The following is a 27,401-nucleotide window of genomic DNA, read 5'->3' as shown; positions in this document are numbered from 1 at the left end:
TAGTAAACTTACTACATAGATTTCAAGACTTAGCAACTATGAATACATATATGAAATCATGTGATCTCTATAAAGAAAATACATCAGAATGATCCTTTACCACCACTAAAATATACATAGAAAAATGAATTCCTAGTTCTGTATACAACTAGTTTATGACTAGATATTTATAGTTGAAAACTAGTTTTATAGCTCCAGAAAATAAGTACAGTACATTTGTATTTATTTATATACATATATTAGACTGTAACGAAATTACAAAAGTTTGGAATTTAGTGTTAAAGGATATTTTAATTTTTTTATCTAAAAATGTAATAACATTTTCTCAAAAAAAGTCCTTCATGGACGCTTTTTTATCTGAAAATGTGTAAAATATCGACAAACGATTTGTTTATGTTCTTCCTCTAAAATTATGGATTTAAATTGATATATAAGATTTTTAGAGCAATTGAATATTCTTGATTAGAATTATATTTATCATTGATAATTGAAAAACATTTTTTTAATTTGTCTCACTAAATGAGTATTTTAGTCCTAAGATATCGCAAGTAAATACATATCCTTTGTTCGTTTTCATATGACGTGCACAAATTTTGATTTGTTTCTTTATTTTTACCACTCAAATCTCGTTTTTAGAACAAAAATCAAATATGTTATTATTAAATATATTTTCCGAGTTCATTTGTGCCAAATAAGTAAAACTGTGTTACATATTCATAATTTTGGGCTACAAAAACATTCTTTTAAATTCTTAAAAGTATGATATTTAATGACATATTGAACATTGACTACAATTTTTAAATAATTATTATTGATAATTTATTCTTCTGAATAAATGCTTTCATTGCAGTACAGTCTAATATATATATAGTACGTAACAAGTATATATTTAATGAAATGAAATTAACTTCATTTTCAAATAAGTATAAAGAAAAATATGTGTTTTAATTTTGTAAGGATTTATCCCAGTTAGTGTAACAAAATGAACTTTTTACACGTATCTGTACAATATACATTAGAGTGACTCAGTTGCCCTAACATTATTAGAATCAGCGAAACCTAATTTTGGTACTGCGACTAGGTAAGTACAGCACAAATACAAAATTTTAGCAAATTACCTCTAGCACAATCGCAATTTCTAAACACGTAGTAATAAAAAAAATTAATTTGCTTTATTTTGAAAAGATATATATTAAAATAAAGTATTTCTTTGAACAATAAAAGATTATTGTGTTTGATAATATTTTTTGTGACTCTAGTTTCGTTGATTGTAGAGAGTAACAAGTTATCGCGCATAGATTGTTTATTAAATAAAGAAGACATTATTAAATTTTAGTTGGGGAAAAAAAAAAAGTTCCTTCTTTTTTGTTATTTTTTTCACTATTATCTTCATGTGATTATATAAATTATTATAATTAAATTAGTAACTACTTTACACATATAAATATATATTTCGTCAATTTTTAAAATCCAACTACTTTCTTTCTGTTTCTTGGATTTGAATATTTATCGTTCTCAACCACCTAAGGTGATCTTCTTTTCTAGCTTGGCCCAATAAATCTTGCACTATCTTCGTCCCTCTTTCCGTGGAAACGTTGATTTTCCATATTTTGAGCCGTATCTTTTGCTGAAGAGTCTTTATTTAAAGAAAGTAACATTGAAAACATATTTGTTTTAATGTCGTTTCCAACTTGATCAAAGAAGAATGATAGTTCTTCAGTTAGGTACCAAAAATATGCCGAGAATCCCTTGATTGCTGTATTTGTAGAAGTTTGATTGATTTTTTTATAACTGATCAAGTTATTGACTAGTATGAGATAATTCAAAAGTGCTGCTGAAGGAAGTGGAGGTGTAAACCACCAAGACACGTAACCAAAAATAAAAACCGTACAGTGCGATTTATTTATGTTGCTGTTCTGTCACAAATACAGTCCCCTTAGGGAGTGGTTGAACTATTTTTTAGTGAGCAGATTTATCTTTATAGCATAAAGAAGCTAATCCCCTCTAGCAAAAATATTAGATCTCAATGGACAACATTTTGCAAAGTTGAAGGAAATATTTTTTTTTCTCTTCTAGTCTATCGTCCAGAGATGGATGATTGAGGTCCTTGATATAACTAAATTTGAATTGTACAAACAAAGTTTTGAATCTAAAATAATAATAATAGAAAACTTCCATTTTGGACATATCAAATTTTATTTCAATTTAGTTACCGAATATGTTAAAGAACACATTAAAATATAACTACATAATTATTTAAACAATTTCTAATTCTTTTGATATAGCTTTCCTGAAAACAAAAATATTTTTATGAGGTTAAAGATTTAATAAACGGTCTAGGCCCAATAACTTATTACTTTCTCGAATCAAGGAAATTAAAGTCACAAAAAAAAAAAAATTATAAAAAATAATAATCTTTTACTGTTCATAAATATGCTCTATTTCAATACATCTTTTCAAAATATAGCAACACATTCTTTTTTTGCTTCAATTTGCTTAGAAATTACAATTGTGCTACAGGTAAACATTACCCAAATTTGGTAAAATTTTATATTTGTATTCTACTTACCTAGCCACAGTACCAAAATTAGGTTTCGCTGATTTTGAAAAGGATATCCAATATCAGGGCAACAGCATTATCCTAATGTACATATGTTAAATTGATTAAAATTTGTAGATGTATATATTATGATTTTCCTCTAGGGGAAAAATATCAAGTTTTTGACAAAACTTTATGCTCTTTTTTTCTTTCAAACCAACACACGTAACGAGATAATAAAAGTCTTTGAAATTTGATGGCGCATCCTTTGCTTTGAACAACTTTTCTCAAAAATACACACAGATGTAATCAATTTTATCCAATGTTTATTCAAAACTATTATACTTTTTACTTGTATAATCTATTTTTAAATATATTTTTAATCATCTACGATGGTTCTTAAAGAAATATTCTGGAGTAAATATATTTTGTTAGGGTCGTTTATGAAGCCAATATAATATGTATGTATTTATGTTTATTTTTCTTTTACGATATTTCAAGGATAGAAATGATAATTATCATTGCAAAGGTATTATACAATATATTAATATGGTTAATAACAAAAATATTATTTAAAGTATTTTTATTTACAAATAAGAAAGTTAAGATTAATTTTCTCTTCCAAAATGAGTTTTTATTACATTCGTAGTCCTTAACTATGTTTTAATTATCTTACATTTGGCAATTCCAGCGTTACATTCAGAAATCAATTTTGAAACTAAGTTTAACATTAACAAGCTGTTTTTTCTTTAAATTAGAAAATTGAATATACATGGTTACACATATTAATATAAACATAAGCCTGTAATATGAAATGTTTTGAACCTTTGGATTTTAAGAGAAGGAACAAAATACCTAGTGTTACGGATGTTACTGAAATGGACAACCTTTTTGACTCACTGAATACATGATGAAAACTCTGTGAATTTATCTTCCAAAGACTATCAATGTTAAATATCATTTTGTAGGGAAGGGTTTGAGGTACCCAAAAAGAATATATAGAAAAACTTTTTTTTTCTGTTAAAGAAAGAATCACACAACATTGCCGTCACAGATGTTAGGTAATTGCTTTACGGATGTCTTTACCCACATATGTTTAACTTCAGTGGCCCATTTAAAGTGGCAACCCAGTCTAGAGAGCTGATTCTTATTTAGTTATATTGCTTAGTTTAGGAATATTGCTTGTCACCCAAACAGAGAGAACGCAGCCCTCTGCTAGAAACTGCAAACTGTGGACTATTCAGTTAGTGAAGAAAGCTATGAAGATAGCTGCTGGTAAGTGACTCAGCAAATATCTAATGTATGCCTATCTTTTCATTCTTTCCAGAAAAATCACGCAGTTCAAACATACACACAACTATCAACCAAATACATATTTCACACTCTCACTTAGGGATTTATTATTTGGTGTTATTTGTTGATTTTTATTTCTTTTTGACGAGTTAAAAGCCCTTAAAGCATATTAAAGACATATTGAAAACATAAAATCATATTTTAAAGGTGTAAATCAAAATTAATGGAACCAACGACAGCTCATTTTTTCGTAGGAACTGAATGGGGATTCTTGTGTCGTCTTTTTGTAGTTCTGGTGGTTGAAGAGAGAAAAGTGTGTAGGTATGATGCCTGAGTAGTAGAGTACATCTTGTGTTTGGTCCGTCCACATGACACAAACATGACCATGTCTGTGAAGCTCTTAATTCGTCAGGAGTGACCTCTTCGATGTTGATGTTTGGGCATGTCTTTGCAGCAACTCTGGCAAAATCGGTAGCAGTGTGGACAATTCCCTATCGGCTGAACTGCTCCTCCTCCCCCCACCCTCGAAAAGAAGAAGAAATAATCATAATTAGCTTTTTACTCCATTCAGAAGATGCAATCCATAAAGTAATATTTCGACCTATTAGTATATTTATTTATCAATACAGTAATTTTAACATTCTTGATCTTATATAATTATAGCTGTGTCGACAAGTAAAGTCTGTAACGATTGGAAATAATAATAAAAAATAGGACCAGGATGACAATTGTTGCAAATATGTCATCTTTGTAAAAGTGAGCTTTGCTTGGAAAGTTTGGTTGACATTGCATTCAAAATAATTTTTTTATGACAACTTTTCCTTAAAAAAACATTATGGACGATACATGAGTTGTACCATAAACGGGCATCATAACAACGCGTTCCACCAGCCAATGGAAATTCGCAAAAAACTTAACTAATTTACATATTGACACAACAACCCTTCTTGATGAAAAGTAAGGTTAGAAGACATTTGTAGGAGATTTTTTTTTTGTCATACTGACCATTAAGAAAGTCATACAATTTTATTCACTGAAAAATAAATGTTAACAGTATTGCGTCTCATTAATGTAGTGAAAAAAACATGTATTCGTATAAACATTAAAATCAGATGTGTTTTGTATTTCAAAATATAGACCTTGATCATAAATTTGAAGTTGGTTTTGTTACTAATATGACAACTTCATTTTTTCATGGTGAAGTTGACATTTTCATGGAATTGCCAATTTCTGTTAATCAAATACCCTGCTTGGATTTTTCATAATTTGGATCTACGGTGACCGATCCGAACTTTAAAAAACTCTAATGATCCAAATTTATTATATTACCTCTGTGGAAGCTTTACCTTGAAGACTCAGAGGTGCGCAAGATTACTTATTTTGTTAAAAGTGTATATTTTACGTAATTCAAGGTACCACTTGGAGACCAAGACAGGTATTGGACTCCTTACAAAACCTATGTTGAAACTTTGAGATCATGGTCTCTCGGAAAAATGGTAAATTTAATTAAGGAGTACCTTTGGTTTGGAGAAAACCAAAGAACCGTTTAAATAACTGCTATTTCTGCTTTTCAATGTAAAATTTTTCAATAAGATAAACAAAATATATTCAATATACCCGATTTCTATTCATCTATTAGACCAGTTACCCAAAGTTAAGAAAGACCTGTACTAATATTTGCCGAGTTTCAAAAAAATAATATGTAATTTCTTCCAGGAATGAAAAAGATATAATAGATATTTTTTATGTATCTGATGAAAATTGTGACAAACCAATTCTGGTGACATAGTCTGCCTGAAATGATTTGGTAACGATAATAATGCCATCAATGATTCTTATGTGAATAGGAAGAACGTTATTTCCTCCATTGAATTTAAAACTTTGATTGATGGAGCAGTTTTTCCATGTTCTATGGAATCGACAGCACGCTCGAGAGTTATTATCTTGAACTTGATGTATGTACGTTCGTGCCCGGTGATTCCTAAAGAAAGAATTATACTATATGTATATGGATTTGACCAAAATATTCCTAGGTTAGATGAAGTAATTGTAATACTATAATGTTTACTTATACTTGAATATTTGATGGATCCCAAATCAGAATAATAATGAGATAACTTAATTTTATCTCATCAATGAATGGGACAGAAGAATTTTTTTAATAGAACCTTACACATTAGAACGTTAATATAACGGAAATAGCAGAAAATACTACTTTCAAATTTTACATTCATTGTTAGTTTCCAATAAAAGGTCATCACATCATCTATTTCTTTATGAAAAAATCTGTACAAAATTCAATGCATGGCATCGAGGTTCTACTGGTAGGAGCACCTGCCTAGGTCAGCCTATACTATGATCCTCACCTCCCTATAATGGTTGACCATTTGAAATCCAATATTTTAAAAATGATAAAAATATTTAAATCACAGAATTTTTGTGTTATTCAAATGCATCTTAGTTAAATGATATAAAATCATTGTCTTCATTTTATAATAATAAATGAATAAAAACTACTAGTTTTTTTAATTGTAGATGTATTCTCTATTGAGAGGCAGTATATATTTCCGCTTCTGAAATAACCCCCTTCATCTAGTTACACCGTTTCTGTATTTCTACTCTTTTGATGGGTCCTCCTAAAGTAGAAAATAGTCACCCTGTGGCTTTTTCCTAAGCTTCAGATATATGCACTAAAATCAATATGTGTTTTACTGGGCACAGTTTTTCATTTTCAAACTTATCAATTTGAATGCCTCTTCATAAATTCATGGAACCAAAATAGTTTTTCTTAGATCTTGAATATAATAAAAATCGAGCCTTTTTTTTTTTTTGTTTTTCATCAAACGTCAATTTACAAAACATTTTTTTTCATAATTTTTGAAATATTTGTAAAAATGAACCAATTCTGGAGAGTTATTTTTTGACAACATTATTTTCCATACCTTTTTTGTTTTTACAAATACGAAAAAAAATACTTGAATGCTTGTTTTCCTCAGTTAACATCGTCAATATTTTGCAAACGTATTGCAAAATAGTTTTTTGTAATTTTCTTCGAGAATTTTGATCTTGCGAATATCCAGCAAAATTAAAAAGATTTCTTTTTGAAATTTTTTTATACAATTACGTAAATACGCTTTTTGAAACTTATAACCCTTTTAACACACAAAAGGGGTCTTAACATTAAAAAAAATTAACATTGAGCATTGTTATTTTGATTTCCCCTCCCTCTTTACCCAAACAATACCAGGTAACCTTAAATAGTACCAAATTATTACTTTTATTATTACTAAATATTTGTACTATAGAAAAAATTCTTTGGAAGTTTAAATCTCCATCTTTTTTTTTTTTTTTTTTTTTTTTTTTTGTAATATCATTATAAAATTATTGATTCGAGAGTTCTTTGTTATTCATTACGTGTTTGGAACCCAAGTCTTCAACCAATCATTTATAAAACTTTATCATTTTTCAGACACTTGAATGTCGATAAAATATTTCCTGAGTCAATAAAAATCTACTTAAGAGATCAAATAAAAAATATAGCCTCTAAGCATTGGATCATAAAACTTATATTTGATAAAGCATACAGTTCCAAACTTTATGAATATTCCAAAATACAATTTTAGTTAAGACAAATCAAGAATAAAAGTAGGTCATATTTTTTATTAAAACAAAAAATTGATTTTAGTTAACAAAATATATTTTTTATGATACCTTTAATAAAGATTAATCCCTCTTCTGCAATAAAACATGGTGCAAAAAAGAAGTTCTATAATTAAGTTTTTCATAATCATAACAGTGATGTCAATGCTGGGAATAGGAACTCTGTGGATGTACTTTGTTGAAATAATTAGACATACTTTGCGATTAACAAATATACAAAAAATACACTCATTCACAAAAATATTTCCTTATTTTGACAAAACTCATTTCTTGAAGCCTCTCTACAATGACAAAAAACTGAGATCCTTCATTGTAATTATCAACTTGATTATACTTAACATTAAGTCAAATTACTTCTCTTTGAAAGTAATTTTATGTAATTATGGAATATTCTGGTTATAAAACATCCTCAAAAGGATTTTTAACATTAGCAAGGAGAAGTATTTGATATTGTGGGATATCTATCACAATCATTTTCCAAAAACTGGTAATGTATCCACATCTCTCTTAATATCTTTCTCCGATTATGTGACCTTCAATGAAGAGTGCTATTTAACTAAATTCTAAGCAAACTTCTTTTTTTTTAAATGAAGCAAACTTTGTCTGTATAAAAAACAGTCACAGGGTATACTTTATATAGTACCCCTGATATATATAATAACCCTATATTGATGAAAGAAATAAGAATTTAGTCGTATTTATTTACTATTGCGTCAAACAAGTATTCAAGGTGCACTGTATATAATGATCCCTAATGTATATAAAATATACATTTTTTTTATCTCAGAAATAACACTGTAGTTGTTTTAATGAAATATTGCACATGTAGCATCGAATATGAGTATTGAACACTGTTTATGCTTGTTTTTGTTATTGATATATTATGTATATCATACTTCATATGCATTTTCATTATATCAGAAGATTTGAATTGAATATAGACGCTGATATGTAGAAATAAGTTAACTCTCACAGGCTTCTTGTGTTTAGCATACAAGGAACACTAGTTTGTTGCTTTTGTTAGTGAGCACTCGAGTGATTAAAGTACGCATCAGTCATCCCATAATATATAATTTATTTTTACTCAAACCCTTAGTAAAAATTATTTTATTCTTTAGAAGAGAACACGTCATAGGAATTGATATAAGTATTGAGTAGTTACGTGAGAGTGTGCTCATGAAAAAAGGAAAGTAACGCTGAAAATGTGTTGGCAAGTAATCTTCTATATTAATGAAGCAAAATTTGTCTTATGGGCAACGCCTAATTACTTTGTGCAATACCAGGTACTAGAGTGAGAATAGTGTAAATCTTATTTTTTTATTTTTTTTATTAGAAGAACACACTTTAGTTAATCTAAAGATTTAATTCATCTTGCAGATATGTGTAGCTAAATACTTTAGAAACAAAATTTCGGATCAAAAGCCATGCTTTTTTTCTATTGGACTCAAAAAAAAATTATTATTTTTTTGTTTTTAGAAAAATAGACATATGCGAAGTATCCTCAATAATTTTAACATTTTATCACTATTTCTTTACTTATATTTCTTCTAATGGTTTCAAACTTTTCAACGTTGTCATTTCTTTTTCCATTAATTATTAATGATAAAGTAAGGGTCGCATTAATGTTACTTAATTTATGATTGTCCTTCCAATACAATATTTTTATCACTAAATACAAACTATTTTTTGAAAGTTTTGCTTTTAATAAAAATTGGTTCAGTGAATCACAAATGTATATTAAATCATTGCTGTAATTCACTTGGGTATATAAATAAATTATTTTAAGTAAAGGATAAGAATAATTTTGAATAAATTCAAAAGTCTATTAATTTAATATCGTGAGACATTTTTATGAGTTTGATAAATGTATATCTAAAGGTAATTAAATTTGTTTAAAGTAGTCTTTTCTTATTTTTATAGTTGCATGAAAAGGTAAGACTTTCTGTTTGAGGGTTCGATTCGCAGTCGCTACAAGAAAAGGACATATACATTCAATATGTACACTTCAAAAGACAACTCTAAGGTCGGATCTAGTAATTGTAATATTATAATGTTTACTTACTGACTAAAGAAAATTTTGATCAAAGTGAAAACACCATTCTTCAAAAGATTCTTAATGGCTGCATTACAATCTCATTTATAACTTCAACCTCATTGGGTATTTTACAATTCAATTTAAATATGTTGTAAAGTACCTAGACTTATATTTGGCTTATACATTGTCCAACATGGACATATATGTCAAGTATTTTAAATTTAAATATCTACTGATTATATACTAGATAAATAATAATAAAATAACCAGAAGAAAAAGAAGTGATCAACTTGATAACTTGATCAAATCAAACTACAACAGTACTCCCACATAGACGAAAGAAAAAAAAACTTCTTTCTCTTTTTTTTTATATCGTCTAGTACAAAAGAAAATAAACAATAGATCACACAAACAATATAAACATAAAAACAACACTGATTAAATTCTGGTGGGATACCGGCGATTCCAACAACAGGACGGAGTCTATCTTTGGAGACATTGTTGCCTTTGGCGCCCAAGTCCAATTTAAAATAACGATCGTATTTTCCACGGATTTTAAAAGGACCCAAGAAGGTTGGAGAAAGGGATTCTCTAATTGGCTTATTTTTAATTAAAACGTAGTCAGCCTTGCTCCGACGGTTGTCGAACGTTTTAATCTGGGTTACACGTGTGGGAACGTGAGCCACCTTCTCCATCGTCTCGAAGAAGTGCCCCACATCGGCATCTGCCTTAGGAATGGAAACAAATCGAAGAAGCCTAAAGCCAAAGATCCCAAGCGACGAGTAAGTAACTCGAAGGGCAAATATTTAGATCCATGATCCATTGGTACTGAATTCCTCAGTCCCCACAAAACAACAGGCAGAGAATTCATCCAATTTTCTTTTTCTTCTAGTATCCGTGCAACTAGCCCAGTTTTTAGGGATCTGTGGAACCGTTCAATAAACTCGTTTGATTCAGAATGATATGATGTGGTCGTTCTATTTGCGACTCCAAGTGCCCAACAAACACACGTCCAAATAGCACTTGTGAGTTGCGTCCCCCTGTCTGACACAATGATGTCAGGTACTCCTAATCTTGATATCTAACCTTCCAAGAAAGCTCCAACCACTGTACTAGAGGTGATATTAGGAATTGGGACCACTTCCGAGCCGGTCGTATACCGATCTGTCACAGTCAGGGCATAGTGCTGTCCTTTGACGAGTGTGAACGGGCCAATTGCATTATGCAGTAAAAAAATTAATATCAGAACGTAATTTAGACCAAGTGTAGAAGGGTGATACCTTTCTTAGAGTATCTTTGAATCCCGGATGATTATCTTGTGGCTTGATTGAGTAATTCGATAGCAAAGTTCTGGAGAGGACACTACGACATGAAAGAAGTTCGGGAATTTTTCGAATCACGTCGGGGTCTCCAATATAAAGTATTTAATGTTCAAATATCTACTGATTATATTCTGGATAAATAATAATAATAACAAGAAGAAAAAGAAGACGTGATCAACTTGATCAAATCATACTTCAACATATATTAGAACATGATATGATTTAAGATGAAGCCTTCAAGATAGTAATTGCAAAGCAAAGCAGTTGCCCAATGGACTTACTGGCATGGCCGGCTAGGTTTATCATAACATATGTGAGAATTAATATTATATTTATGTCTAAAATTGTATATATTTTTGTTATTGAAACGTTTAGCCTCATTAAAAAGTTAGAGCCACAAAATTTCATTAAACTGTCTAATATGATGCAGATTATCATTACGAAAAAGCAAGAATCAACTTCTAAGTTAGTAAATTTTTTGTAACCATGATGTTAATACTTCCTTCAACAAAGTTGAAGGGAGATTAAAGGGCTTTACATTTTTCCTCTGACTTCTTCTTAAGACAGGTCAGAAAAACATTTTACTTGTAATACAAAAAAAAAGCACCTTTCTTAAAGTCTGAGGATGCGGTATAGACTTATGTTACACTTTGCGCAAGTGCAATATGTGTAAGTTGTGTCTTACGTATATACAAAAGTTATCAGTAGGAAATAATGGCTGTCAATGTAAATTTGTTAAATTATAACATTATCTAATTGTAGCCGATAATACAACTGTATCACATTTCAAAATCTGTTATTTAGTTTCAGGAGTGATTAGTTGAAAAAAAGAAAAAAAAAAGAGTTTCCTTCGAGAGGAGAAATAAAGAAAACCAAGATAAGCTGCATCCATTATTATTTAATGAGTCTAGAATTCCATGTCTGAACAAATGTAATACCAAATAAACTTTATTTGTCTTTGCTCGATCAACTTTGTCATTATTAATGATAGCTAATTATCTCTTGTCCAAATGGGTTTAAAGGGATTCCAAAGAAGCCTACTTTAACGGAGGAAATTATTTTGTTACTTTAAATGAAATTTTGGAGGCTGAAAAAAAATCAAATACTTTCCTTACTTTCCACATATCTCAGAATTCCCAGATTTTTTTACAGGATGAAGTTACTAATTAGGTATAAAATAAAGAAATTTCGGAGATATGAGCTTTTAAATTTGGCAAAATTTATTACAAGAGGAACCAATCAAAAATTGTTTTACTTATTCTGGTAGTAATTGACGCATTAGTTATGAATCTGTAATTAATTTCTTGTACCAAATCTGGTTTTTGATAATTTTTAATTTTTTTAATATTTTACCTTTTTTATAGATATGAGCCAATTTTTGAGTAGGAAAAAATAAATAATCTAAGAAAATTTTATTTAGTGTTCTTTGCAAACTTAATGTTGACTTCAAGTGGGTGCTTATATATGTATAATATTCAATCATGTGGAAATTAAAAGGTTTAAAAATAACAATATTTCAAGGGTTTATCAAAAAATATATAATGTGAATATTGATTGGTGGAATGAGAAATAGATCTTGTTAAGCTGCCAACAATTCAAAAAAATTACACGAATAATAATTCTATAGTTGGGAAGAATTCGCTAACTTATTTTGCATGAAACGTACACTGCATTTTAACGATCCAGGCGGGAATATGTTAACAATTGACGTAACCCTTGTGGGGGAAAAATTAAAAAAATTAGGATGGATATATTCCATAATACAAATTATTTTCTTATTATGCTTTCAGCAAATTTTAAAACGATTGGAAGAAGAAAATTCATATATCGAAATGATTTCGTAGGAAGATTGATTTCCAAAGTCTCAATGGCACTAATAAATTAATCAGAACGAATAAAGCGATTTGTTGTCAACACACAAATCTAAAAGCAGGCGTACACATTGATCGAGAATTTGTAAATATACGTGTATAAGTTTGGAACGTACGAATAGACAATGTATCTTTTAGAACTTTCAATATTTTGAACTTCAAACCTCAACAATTCTTCATATCAAAATCAAGAGGTTCTGTGATTGAAAATGTCATATCAGTAACTAAAGTACTTTCAAAATTTACAATAAATATATATATGGACATATAAAATTAATTGAAAAGGAATTCTGATAGCTCTGAGGGTGAATTTGACATCATTAGGACGATGAGAAATATTTATATAATGATAATAAGAGTGAATGAAATGACCCTTTATCTACTTGTAGGTAAAGTATATTCTCTACCCAGAAACGGAAGGAGTTAATTGCCTACCTCATTCATTTTTGGGTTATAAAGTTGTATCATCTAGAGCCTTACCATAATTACATAAGAATATCAACAGAATTGTTTGATTTATTTTTATCTAATATGTATATTATAATAATAACTTTTAATGTATAATTAATTGAAAGGTTGGTCCCAAAATTTCTGGAGGGAAAAGTTCTCGGCATGGTTATAAAACAATTACTTCCGGTGAGAGGTTAGCCGATAAGATTAGAAACCTTGCATTCAGGGATTCTCAAGTATGATTGTTTTATGTTAATTAATTATTTATGATCTTTTGATTAATTAAAAGAAAAAAAAATTAAGACATCAACGTCATATAGCTTCCAAATTACTACAAAATCTGTGAATGAAATTGTACATAATACATTCAACGCTATTTGAGAAACTCTTGCGGTAAAATTAACAATAAATTAGAGTAACATAATTATTTTTTTAAATAATTTGTTTATCAGGAATAATCAGTTTAAGCACCTTTTATCAAAGATGATTTGCTATAAACTAGTACAGAATTTTGAAGAGCCGTGGAATTTTCCTAATTGTATTAGTATTTTTTATTTATCAATATTAATTTATATTAAAGGTGCAATAAATGGAAGGCATATAAGTGCCAATTAGTTATGGATCAAAATATTTTAATTATCAATAGTTTTATTCTACTGTGTTATTGAGCATTTGTAATGCTAACTATAGGTTTTAATATTGAATAAACGTAATATATATACTAATACAATATTTAAAAAATTATTGAAACTATTTAGTTATTAAATTAAAAGAAATAATATAATATTTATTCTTTTATTAAAAAAATATTAATATAAAATTATTTCGGACTTAAAATATTTGCATTTTTAATCCATTGATATCTTAAATCCTTTTTGTTTTTTAACATTACACTTGTACATTATTTTTTAAGTTCATATATGTAATAAATTTTCAGGACTTAGAAAAATCTTGCCTCTCCCCAAAATCAGCCTTAGTTCAGTATTTTTAATATGAATCAGTATCTGTTGAAAACCCTATTAAAAGTCTTTATAATTTAAAATACAGTTGATATAAATTTATTAAGACTACAATAAAAAATGACATGAATATATATATATATATATATTAACAATTTAAATGGTTTATGTTATCAACTTAGGAAGACTTTTCTACTATGAGACGATTCTATTGAGACTAACATAAATATATTCTATCCAAAAGTACATTCTAATATTATATACATACAGGTTTTAATCTTCATACTTTCCATCATAAACTGATTTCCCAATAAGTAAGTTCTACATTTGAGGAAACCCCATTGAATGTGCAAGGCTTCTAATTCACAAACTGCATATGAGTGTCGTTTAAAAATCGTGAGCCACGATTTATTATTCTAGTGGAGCCATAACTGTGGATTTGTTGAATAACAAAACTAATTCCCGAAGACGTGAAGCATCCGTCAGAAATGTACTGGGAAAGGTTTGGATCAAAGTGAGTTAGAACAGAGCCATAGAGCGTTGAGAATCCGTTTTATTTTCTCAAATGCATTTTCGTGTCCATATAGAATTCAATAATTAATATTTTTCTCTATTAGGCCGCGAAGAAGTTGTGTAGCGCGTGCTAAATATGGAAGGAATTTACCTAATTGATTAGCAAGGCCAAGAAATGATCTGAGATTAATCAAATTACTTGGTGATGGAAATTGGCAATGCATGTGACTTTTTCTGTGTCTGGTGATATGCCGTTGGATGACAAAATACATCACACATACTTGACGGATTCACCTATTTGAATTTTTGGTTTTGATGGTGTTAAATTATTCTCCTTACATCGCACAAGGACTAATTTGACTCTATTTATAAGTTCTTCAGGATTGGAAATGGATATGAGGATGTCATCGACAATTTTCTTTGCTCCTTTTAAACCTTCTAATGCTCTATGGCCTCTCAAACACCATTCACCTCAGAAAGTGTTCAGTCCCATTGGAGCTTTACAATATTGAAAACGTACAAAGTATTTGGATGTTGATGGAATTGAAGATGAGAGTTCTTTTGGAGATGGGAAGGGATGAACAAGGCGTTTAAAGAAATTTTTAAGGTGGGTGTAATCCACGACGAACCGTAAGGATCCATTTGGTTTTGGAATGTACATACATGGACAACCCAATCAGTAGGTTGGTTCAATTATGCCTAATTAAATCATGAATTTGAGTTCTTTTTCAGATGTATCTCAGAACGCAAATTGAATATTTCGTGATGTGGTAACCTACATCAGTGAATATCCACATTATCCTTCAAGTATATCATCATAGGATGACCCTTTATTGCTTTAAGTTTTTTGACAATTGAAAAACATAATAAAATTCACCAACTACACTTTGTTATTCCCTTTTTATATTTGTAAAATATGTATCCCCCGTCGTCGATATTGTCTTACGGTTGATAAATTTATTTCGAGAGACTTGAATGGCTAGAGGAAAAGATTCATGTATAATCCTCAGCTTTTGTTGACCATGCCATGAAACAATTAATTAATCTTACAGATCTGGATGTGTTATATTTGACTCGCCACATCTGTAGATTTACGTTTAAGTTCTGGTGGAGGATTGTGTTTCTTGTTTGGGGTCTGATTTTGTTGTTGTCTGTGGCAATGTTTGTAAGTAGAAAGAGCTGCGACTTCTGCTTGTTTGAAGATGAAGCCGACTCCAGGGACATGGCTATCTGGATTAGCTTTTCTTGTTTTGGCTCACATTGATGGAGAAACTCTTTATGTATACGTCTATTATTTGTACCCATGATCAAGCACAGGGTGTAAAAATAGTCATCATCTATAGTGCTGAACTTTATGTACACTATATATTATTGATCTAAATACATTTTACAGGGTCATTCGGGTAAATCTGGACTATCTTTAACTACATACTCAACAGTAAGAAAACATTTAACTCGGTTATTTCAATTTTAAAATTATTGGTTGAGCCTTAGCTTTAACTTTGTTGCACAACTTTAAATTCTAACAAGTATTTACGGTGTAGAAGACCCGGAGGAACGCCATCGTTAAATTTGTTTGTGCGGGGCACAGCCCGGCGTAACTCAAGAAGCGGCTTAAATATCCAAAAAGTACAGTCTACCTTGTCTACAACCACTGGAAGGAGGAGTCCAGGAGTAATAATAACACACTCTCATATTCCTCGTAGATCTGAAACGTTCCTTAAAGTCTTCTTCTGGGAGTCAGATTGACGATTTTCTATTTAAAAGTTAAAGCCGTTCAACACTCAGGATCCTATATTCATGCATGGCAGTGTGCCATCATTTACTGCAGCATGAAAAAGTTCATCATTGGATGTTTTGTTCTAGAATGAACAGTTAATGGGTCATGTAGAGCTGTAAAAAGAAACTGAATATTGATGGGGGTAAAAAATCTGTTGACAATCAAGAGTTTTATATGACTAACTGTGCAGGTAGGTAAAAAAAGAAGCGAGAAAACGTCATAATGGGACAGGAGCATTGTTTTTCTTACAAGTATTTTAGTTTGTAAACAAAGCAGCATATAGTGGCGCCGTCTTATGGCAAAATAATAAAAACTCCTATAATAGCAATATTACATAATATACAGGGTCGTTCAGGTAAATTCAAACAACCTGGCTTTAACTGCAAATAGGTAAGAAAAGAAGCAAGTACAGGTTTGAAATTTTATTTACAAGTTGTAATAATACAGAAAAAAAATAACTGATTTTTTTTGCTATTTACACAAATCATTCGCTCGATACGAAGCCTAAAGGATTTGCAGGCCCTGACCATGTCTGTGGGGGAGACTTTGTTCCAGTATTGATAATGGGCCCCTTGAAGGAGTCAACTTGACACCATTGCCTATCCAAGGTATCATTTGGTCATACAGGGGTTCACAATACCTATCTGCAACCACCCTCTACGTTGTCCCAAAAAAGATGGGGGGCATACCATTGCCGTTGCGCCCAATGCCCCCAAGGATTATAATGTTGGCCAAAAACTTGGTTTTAAAGACGTAGAGGACATTAGCTATCTCTGTGGCTAAGCATTTGTCATTTTTGATAATGTGGGATCGGGCGACAGTCCATTGTTTCTCATCCAGATAGTAAATGATGATTCTGTTATCCTGGGGCTTTATGGGTAAGGAAACTGTTGGATGGCTAACTTAGCGTTTTGTTGCAAAATCGTCAATTAATTCACACAAAAGTATTGACTCCTTCAAGGGGCCCATTATCAATACTGGAACAAAGTCTCCCCCACAGACGTGGTCAGGGCCTGCAAATCCTTTAGGCTTCGTATCGAGCGAATGATTTGTGTAAATAGCAAAAAAAATCAGTTATTTTTTTTCTGTATTATTACAACTTGTAAATAAAATTTCAAACCTGTACTTGCTTCTTTTCTGACCTATTTGCAGTTAAAGCCAGGTTGTTTGAATTTACCTGAACGACCCTGTATATTATGTAATATTGCTATTATAGGAGTTTTTATTATTTTGCCATAAGACGGCGCCACTATATGCTGCTTTGTTTACAAACTAAAATACTCGTAAGAAAAACAATGCTCCTGTCCCATTATGACGTTTTCTCGCTTCTTTTTTTACCTACCTGCAAAGTTAGTCATATAGTAAACAATAAAGTTATTTTAACTCATTCACAGATTTGATAGGACCGAAAAATTATTTTCCAATAATTTTAGTCAAACACATAATAATAATACCAACACACTGTTAACGTACTAGTCGAGTTAGAGATGTTGTTTCTTGTAAAAACCCTTTATTACTCTGTCCATTTATTTGTCAGTTATATTTTGACATTCAAATACTTGGCAGAAGTTCTCTATTTTATTTTATTTTAGAATAAAAAGGTATTTATTTGTTTTAGAAATTTGATTGTTCAGTGGCTCTCAAAATGACTGACATCAATAATTCTAAATTAAAATTAATATTGTTTCATTATTTGATAGTTTAAAATATACAAACTGCTTAATATTTAAGTGTATATTTTGATTTATTTTAAGGTCTATGTTATTGTTAGTGGGAGGAGTGTACTATCAGCTCAAAAAAATATTTGACTAGTTACACAACCATGTAGAGTTTTAAAACTTTGATTTATTCAATTTCTTTGGCGGAAAATGTAGTCTCAATATATTTAACGAATGAGTTGAAAATGTAGAAACGAAATAATATTAATGCATTAATATAAAAAATAAAGCAAAACATACTATTATCATTAATGTTTAATAAATTTTTTTAAAGAATTGCTTCGTCTTATCTACGCCTCGTCTTGTGCAGAGGGAGAAGAGGCTGAAGGAACTAAAAATACAATGTTATTTTTATACTGATAATTTTATATAAAAACTAATTTCTGTTACCGATAATTGCGTCTTGTATCTTGGTGTGACAGACTATGGTCCTTGATATAGTCAGGCCGTGGTGACAATTTTGTTAAATTTAGATATCAATTTTTATTAATACTAATTTGGATTATGATTAATAAGACTTTTAATTATTCCTGTTTTTTTAGAAAAAAACACTCTTGTATGACAAGAAGATACAAAATAAGGATATCCATGAAGACTTGAAGAAGGGACAGGAACACAAGGGCCCAACATGAATCGTGGAGAGAAGATTAATGAGACTTGGACTCAATATGAAGCTGGCATAGCTGGGCCCATTAGTAATTATGAGAAACCACATCACGGACCCACAAACAAAATGGTTACAGTATAGAATTGCCACATCCTCTTTATATACAAAAAAATCAAATGTTATTGCCAAGGAGTCATTGCTGTAAATTGGAGCTGGCGTCGTGCTTTCCATCTTCTCTGTTACTGCCCAAAAATACTTCCCCTTATCTTTGTGGTAGAGTGTATGATTCTTGGAGCTTATAATGTGGTGCTCAGCCCTTCTGACCAGCTTATGGCAACATCCCTCGAGCACCACAAGGCTTTTAAAATTGTGTATATAATTGTAAAAGTCCAAGGAATTATATACGAATTATATAGATTAAATAAGTTATGAACATTAATTTTTCTGGTGTGTGCATCTATTTTTGAAATAATTAAATTACAGGGATTACAGTGACACTTTTTCAACTGTCTAGGACAGGCAAATGATTGCTTTCTGTTGGACTAATGAAAGAATTATGCTCTATCCTCGTATCGAGCTTGATAGTTGATAACAGACTAGTACTTAAAACTTCTTCCACTCTAATTATTTTATATTTTTACTTTTGTTATTATACTAATTTTATTAACTTATTTTATTAATTATTATATGTATACCAGGTCCAACTCATTATATAGTAAAATTTCGATATTATGTATTTATTGAAATTTTTGACATAATGATATCATTATTTATTGATATTTTAAGGCAAAATGTCCTAAGTAAAAATAGTTTAAAACAAAATAACTTAATGTCATTTACATCAAACTTTTCAAAATGTAGGATATGCAAAAAAATATACATATTAACGTGTCCTGTAAGACACGTTGGGAAAGAATTTAATGTAAATCCCTGCAGCCATATATGACGTAATTTTGTATCAACCTCCAAATTTAACGAGCCATTAATCAAACGAACTTTTCTAGCATGGTTATACTTAAAAAAAAATTGATACATCTGTTTTCCGCTAAATATTAATTGAGAGCCTCTTCCTACGTCTCATGTCTGACAAACCTTTTACCTCGTTCAGTGATAGTACTTTGTTATCGACTGATTTGTTAGAATTCAAGATACCCTTTTCATTATTAGGTCAGAAATATATATATCAGTCTACGTATAATAACTGAGGATATGTTTAATCAAGATGAAAATTACTGGAATGAAATGTAGAGTGAAGAACAAAGAGATTTATGCTCTGTCATGTCTTGGAACCCAATGATTACATGTCAACACGCTTAAAATTAAGCTTGAGTCGATAGAAAAAAATGACTCGAGGACCCCATCCCTTAACAACTATGACAATAAGTTATAAAAATATCACAAAATGTTAGTTCAAGTCTCTAAATTCAAAGTCTTATTGTTAAAAAGTAGGTATATGTATACAGACATACTTATATATTTACACGTCAACACATAATAGTTACTTAAAATGCAATTTCCTTTATCACCCATTAAAATATATGCAACACAAGATTGTTATAAACACTTTGAAAATGCATGTACAAATGTATAATGTATTGCTGTATGTTTAAATTTATAGGTACATTTAGGAACATTACATAAACACCCATGAGAATACTGATATGGAATACTACCGTATCCTGTTGAATTGGAATACGATACGGAATAAAAAACAAAGAGTCGTAAGGCAGCGATTCATTTACGTAGCTACAATTATTGTTTTTTGAACATGTAAATATTAGATTATCATACAAATTTTATTCAATATTTTTTCCAAAATTTATATTATACTAAATTTGTTTCAATGCTCTAAAGTGATATTAAAACAAAAAAAAAATTCTTATAAATAAAAGTGTAAAATATCATAACTTTAGGGCTTCTGAGATACCTCTTAGTATTTTTGTAACCGACTCAAAATTTACATATTACATTTTGTTCATCAAAATGAAAATTTTGATACTGTATGACATAAACATTTGGAGAATATACAAAATATGCCCAACTATAATGTATACATGGAAAGGCCTAACTAAAGGCAGAAAACTCCTCTTCTGTCTATATCTAAAAAAAGGCATCCAGCTCCTACAATCACATATTCAGTGAGGTATTCAAATTGGCATCTGTGTACTATTTCCATTTTAGAAATGTTCTTAACTACAAATAACAAACGCTGATATTTGCATAACTACATCATCTAAAAATCAAAACATCATTTGCTTCTATTCATTACTTTGAAATAAATTAATTGATGGCGTTGTTTTAAAAAAGCCCAAATGTTTCTATCCGCCATAACCATCTAAAAAAAGATATTTTTATATAAATCAAAAACACAAATACTTAATTATTATCACCATAGCTGTTTAATTTTTCCTCATATGTATGACCTAATGCGTTAATTTATTTTATTTGATATTTATATCTACCGATGTTGGTTTATTATTTATATCATGTATGCTTTATTTGATAATTAATAATACAAGAAAAAAACAAATATTTATTCATAAATTCAATATTTTTCTAATGAATAAATATTTATTTAAATCAACAAAACTTCAAATATATTTTATCTTTCCAGTACATACAATAGTGAATTAATATATTTTAATCGTAAATAATATTAATTTATGACGTAATGTTGTCCAAAGATAGGATTTGTATCTTTGCTAGGTTAGAAACTTTCAGACCAACCTCGTACTTTATTGGTGCAACTTCATCTGACCATTTAAAAAATATTAAAAATTACGCAAATTTTTTTTCAAGCCTACCAATCTTCCTTGCATTTCTTAACATTTTTTTTCATAGAAGGATATAAAATATGTCCAAAATTAGTTTCTAGCTAGCCAAATCTGTCATTTTTTCAAATGTTGGACAACTCTTTATTTGATAGTACTTAAAGAAATATTAAGTCTTGAACAAAAATTAATGAATTTAATAAATTTACGTGCAGGATAAGTTATTTAAAAAAATAAAAGAGTTATAAATTATGAAAGTTTTTAGTAAATATTTACTATCAAATAAATTGACTTTTATATATGTACTTTTATTAAACTTAAATTTAATTATTGCACTAGGTACCATGACCTGAAACTATTTTGCCTCAGAATATTCTGACTTAAGCCTTTTGCTTGTAGAACATTGGGCATTAAGGTTATTTGACCTTAAAATATAAATAATCTTGGTGGAGATGTCTTTGTTGTTTATTTTATTGTTAAAATTTAAGTTTCTTTTGAATTTCTAAATCGAGATATATAATTTTCATTACTATACTATCATCAAATTGTTGTTTTTTGTTCGAAAAATGATAGAATTTTGCAACAAAAATTTCTTTGCACACTATAAAAATCTTCCAGATGTGATGAGTTTGAATAAAAGACAAAATAAGTTAAATAATTACTAAGAAAAAAGAGAAAGATAACCAAACATGACAACAATACAAATAAAAAAAGTATTTATCACATATCCATTGTGTATTCCACAAGTCAGCAAAAAATATCTTTGAAATTCCATATTCAATTCGAATAGTATTTAAAAGCTAATTTTATTTATGTAATTAATTTTTTAGTATAAATTCTGTGTTTTTGAGAATTGGTGAATTTCTTTAAAATAAATTTTAATACTTTTTATAGGTTTGAGACAACTTTATAATATTAAAAACAATCAAAATCAATAAATTATTATTTGCAAAATGTAATTTTGAAAACAAATATGTGCTTATATTTTATATCTCATTCTTGTAGAAATGTCATTTAAAGGTGAAAAGCCACCATATTTTAAAGATTTTATTTAAAAAGGGAGTAACTCTTTCATAGAATTAACCTTCTTTTTTTTTTGTCTAGCATTAAATAATTATTTTAGGTTTGCTTTTATCTTGAAAACATGAAAATTGGCATTTTAAAAATGCAGAAATATGTTTTTTGGCTTTCAAATTATTTATGTTTTTATTTAATACAGAAGATTTAGACTCATTTTTCAATATTAAGGATAGAAGTAAATATAAAAATCTATAAGTATAAATTATAGACAAAAAGTTATTGCCAAAAATTAATCTACGAAAGAAAAAATGATTAGATCCTATTTTGTTTCTTCATTCAATAAAAACACACATCATTAATTTATTATAATAGACTATTTTCTGTTTATAAAATGTTTAAATTATATAAAAATTTATTGAATGATAATTTCCTATTTCATTTTAAGTTTCACCAATTTAAATGATAAAAAAATAAGGATATGAGAAACATGAATTACAGTTGCTATACTCAAATTGATTGGATGTGTCATTTTTAGTAATAATTACATTTATTTTATTAAAGTGGGATAAAAAATATCATCTGAGTATATTCGTATCAAAATTTAGTTTACTTCATTTTAAATATTTCAAAAGTTTTTCTATACTTACTGTTGCTTACTAATGGTTATAAATATAATTTAATCTATAATTCGATCCCTTATCAAAAAATGTTAGTCATGCCTGTCCTAAAACATTTATTTCATTTATGATATTTTACTTGCCTCTTATATGGTCTTTTAAGTATAGTTTATTTTTTTCTCTTATTGTAGCTGTTAATTATTGCAACCTTAAAGTACAATTGAATAACATATCCAAAGAAATGTACAATTATTAGTTAAATAGAATAATGCAAATATTATCAAGTTCTTAATAGTTGTGTTCGCGTGAAAAAATATTCATTTTTAAAACTTGATGTTTATGTATGTGTTAAGATATGATTGCACAAATTGATTTAGATCCTTAGTTTATTCAAAAATAATAAATTGATGACATTTAATTTCATTCAAATAATTCTTAATCATTTGTTCAATTATAGAGTTATATTATATTCAAATGAAGCCTTAATTGAAGTTTGCAATTGTTGCTATGATAGAGTCATGCAAACATTGTAGTTATATTAAAATCAGTTCTCAAATTAGATTTTCAGATACTTAAATGAATGACTAAGTAATTATATGTATGTTGATATATTCATTTTAATAAGTTCATACATACCGAGTAGTCCATTAAAATCTGAACACTTTGATTATTAAACTTCAACAAAATATAATTTTTGAAATAAAAAAAGAATTTCAACAAAATAGATACTACAAACAGATGTGTGTCTGAGTTCTCTTAATGAATAATGAAGCAACCCTTAGCGGCAATGGTAGCTTCCAGGCGGCTGAAGAGGTAATCCTCAGTCATGGCGTCCCAGTGCTGGCTGACAGTGGCTTTGAGGGGTTCGGTGTTTGGATGACGTACACTGCAGGTCTTGCACCCCAAATGTGTTATTGACGGGGATATTATCAGGACTTTAGGGGGACAAAATTGTCATAAAAGAGTTCAAAAGAACTCTAAAAGCTCATTCAAAAAAGTCTTTCAACAGAGGAGGTTGATTTCTTTCACTGCTGGTGTGAAATATAGCCTCTCCACCGTCTCAAGGCTCTTTCCATCCACTTTTTTACCTCTCAGAACAGTTTGGTGTGAAACCCATGGATGTCTTCCATGGGCCCTTATCGACTTGACAGGATTTGCCTGGGCTGTTTTCTTTCACTCCTCTAGGTCCAGTTTGACCTTTTTTACAGAGCTCTTCTCGCTTTCGAACATTTCTGACTTTCTGACGGCGTTAATGTTTGTCCTGGAGAGGCTCAGCTGCTTGGAGTGCGCGAAAAGAAATTCATTGATCACGTTCATGTTTCATTTTCTGAGACTTTTACGTAACTTAGAGAGCTCCGATTGGTTTCGTTTTGTAACTAATTGTTTATTATTTAATATATCGAAATATGAATTAATTTCAATCAATCAAGCTTAAAACTTTATTAATTGTTGAATTAGTAAGGGTTCAGATTTCAATGGGGCCCCCGGCATAACACAGGGACATTTACATAATAATATTTTCTTTTTTTTTTTTTATTAAAACGAAAGTCGAAAAGTGTAGAAATTATAAATCTTTAATTGCAATTTTAGAATACATTAAGTTTGAAATTTACTTTTTATATTTTGTGAGCTCATTTTTTATAAGCCAAATAAATAAGTCAAACAAATTTTAACTTATGAAAACAGGAGGGGTTTAATGACTCAAGTACCTTTTTATTAATATCTTTCAGTTATTTAAATAAAGAAGTTCATATTACATTTCTAAAAAGATCTTCTTGTAAAATTGTTTACCGTTTGGATAAATTATTTTCTTGAACTCAATGTGCTTAGGTTTGCGCCTAAGTGATGCCTTGTGAAAGAAATATACTTTATGTTTGTGGACTTCAGACAAGATTCCTAGGTTAGTGAGTAGTTATAATACTATAATATTTACATATACTTTATCAAGATAACTCCAACTAACTAATTAAAGGAACACAATTTAAAAAAAGTGAGTATAACCATTTATCTAAAGATTTGTCCTAATAATTTGTTCTTTATTAATTTATAAGTATTGTTGTACAATTGAACATTTTCCATAGTCGAAACGAATTATTTTTCTGAATAAAATCAAGTTGTAACATGGAACAAATATGAACATTATTTATAAAATGGCCTAGTATTGGAGTATTAGTATCTTTCTGATGGTATAGCTGGACATCATATCAGTTAAATCATTTAACTTTAAATAGAAAATTGAAGCATAAATGGATCTAAATATTTTAAGAATTTGTGATTATAATATATTATTCTTAATTTATTAATAGTTTTTGCGGTCATTTAAGATCCTTCGTGAATAATCTTCCTCTCCTTTTTAAAATAATTCAACGTTCAAGACCATTACGTTGCATATTTTTGTCCACTCGAAACTTCAACTTAAGGAGGAAAAAATCACAAAATTTGATATTTAATTATAACAAGAATGTGAAATTTTAGCTTGTGCTAAAATACAAAAAACACATTAAGTACGTCTTAAAATCTAAACCAACTTTTTCCCCCAATAAATAAGTTTTTAATTTTCCTAAATAGTTGTTTTCAAACAAAAAGAAACATCATTCCCCCCAAGAAACAACAAGTAAGCTTTTAGAAATGTGTCCTCTAATATTCCTATTAATATGTTTCCCGATTTCAAAAAGATTTTTAATATAAAAAAAAATATTTTTTTTATAAGATTTCTACGAAAATACTTTTTGTTTGGAGTAACTGAAGATTTCGAACGTAGCAATTATTTATAATAAAATAGTAATACTTGATCTATTGATTGAAGAATTGAATCTAAGATATTTGTCGAAAAACATTTGTCCTAGACATTTGTTTAGGTTTTTAAATCTACATTGTATCTCTTTAAACCATTCAATGGTTGCTATTATGATAAATTTAATTAATAAAAAGTTTTGAACATTGAAAAAAATCAAATCTACATTTGAAAAGCCATAATGATCAAAAAATTTAAATGACTGTTGGTTTGACATAATCGAACTTGTTTATAACTCAAAAATATTATTTATCTCTAATTGATATGTCCCCTGCATGTAATTCCTATGTTTTTGTTCTCGATACGACATGTGTTAACTGGTGGTTAAAAATAAAGCCAGAACAATTGCTTAAAAAATATATCAATAAATATTATAATTTATATTGATAGCTCCAGGGTAGATAATCACCAAATATTCCAAAAATCAATATAAAAAGATAACAACAGTAAATAAACTAAATGAAAAAATAAATTAACAATCGTGAAACATATTTATAAATATTCTTAAATCCTGTTCTAAAGTAATTATTTGATGATGTGAAGTCGAAAGTAGGTATCTGATTTCCTCTTATGCAAAATTCTACGACTCACATCCTAATTTGAGAATTTTTATCGCGAGAGAGACATGGCAAGTAACATATGCTGCAAAAATGACACCTCTCAACTAATATTTCCAAGTAAGCTGATAAGTAATCAGTCAGGTGGCGATGAGGCCTTTATAATCAAGAATTACACACTCTAGGAATTTATCCATTGACCTCGAATTACCTTAATTTGTTTTGAAATAATTCAATCTAGGATTCTATATGTTTTCTTGTAAAACGTTAATTGACCTCCGATGACCAAATTAGGTATTATCTCCTTTTTAGTGCAATTTTACCATGATGGAGGATGTTATTTTTCATACTTCTCAATCGAAACTCTAAACTTTAAGAGAAGCTGAACAAAAACATCCGTGAGGAAGGTAAAAACAATCCTCCAATACCATCATGTCCCAAATCTTTATTACTTTTGAAGCTGTTTTTCATATAATTTGCTATATTTTCTGTTATGAGTAAAGGAATCGTAGCACAGGATTTCCGTCTTCTAGTTTTCTACCAAGAAAAGAGGGACTCTTCTCCAAAAATCGACATTTTACTCTTTCGTACTTTATCTCTCCATCTTTTCCTCTAGATTACCAGATATAGTAAACGCATTTAGAGTATCAGTTGTACAGAGCCCTTCATCAGTGTATCATGGATTCTTTCGTCGAACAATGTCGCTTTCTCCTTTTTAACCAGCTAAACACATTAATGGTAGTTTTAAAACATGTTATATGACTACACGTCTATCAGTCGGTTGGTTGAAGAAAGTCAAAGACATATTAGATCGATTTAATTTTTTTTGGGAATCTTCATATTTCAAAATTCACTAAGAAAGTATGTATTACCGATTAGAAGGAGTTAATTGAAC

At 29.2% G+C, this 27,401-nt stretch overlaps 1 long non-coding RNA gene across 4 annotated transcripts; it reads left to right on the top strand.

The window, feature by feature from the left end:
• The first annotated feature begins 9,860 nt into the window (after positions 1-9,860).
• LOC121118441 (uncharacterized) lies at positions 9,861-16,039 on the top strand. Of its 4 annotated transcripts, none has more exons than XR_011780339.1 (6): positions 9,861-10,309; positions 10,420-11,162; positions 14,400-14,643; positions 14,747-15,321; positions 15,375-15,639; positions 15,695-16,039. It is a non-coding gene; the product is annotated as an uncharacterized lncRNA (long non-coding RNA). The 4 variants fall into 4 exon arrangements; XR_011780340.1 differs by lacking the exon at positions 15,695-16,039 and having other exon boundaries at positions 9,862-10,309; positions 14,747-14,960; positions 15,024-15,321; positions 15,375-15,527; XR_005864451.2 differs by lacking the exon at positions 15,695-16,039 and having other exon boundaries at positions 9,863-10,309; positions 14,747-14,960; positions 15,016-15,321; positions 15,375-15,527.
• Positions 16,040-27,401: the final 11,362 nt, after the last annotated feature.

Source organism: Lepeophtheirus salmonis, chromosome 5 (assembly GCF_016086655.4).
Source record: "Lepeophtheirus salmonis chromosome 5, UVic_Lsal_1.4, whole genome shotgun sequence".
Classification (NCBI taxonomy): Eukaryota; Metazoa; Arthropoda; class Copepoda; order Siphonostomatoida; family Caligidae; genus Lepeophtheirus; species Lepeophtheirus salmonis.
The sequence above is the reverse complement of the archived record's forward strand: the minus strand, read 5'-3'. Positions and strand labels throughout refer to the sequence as shown.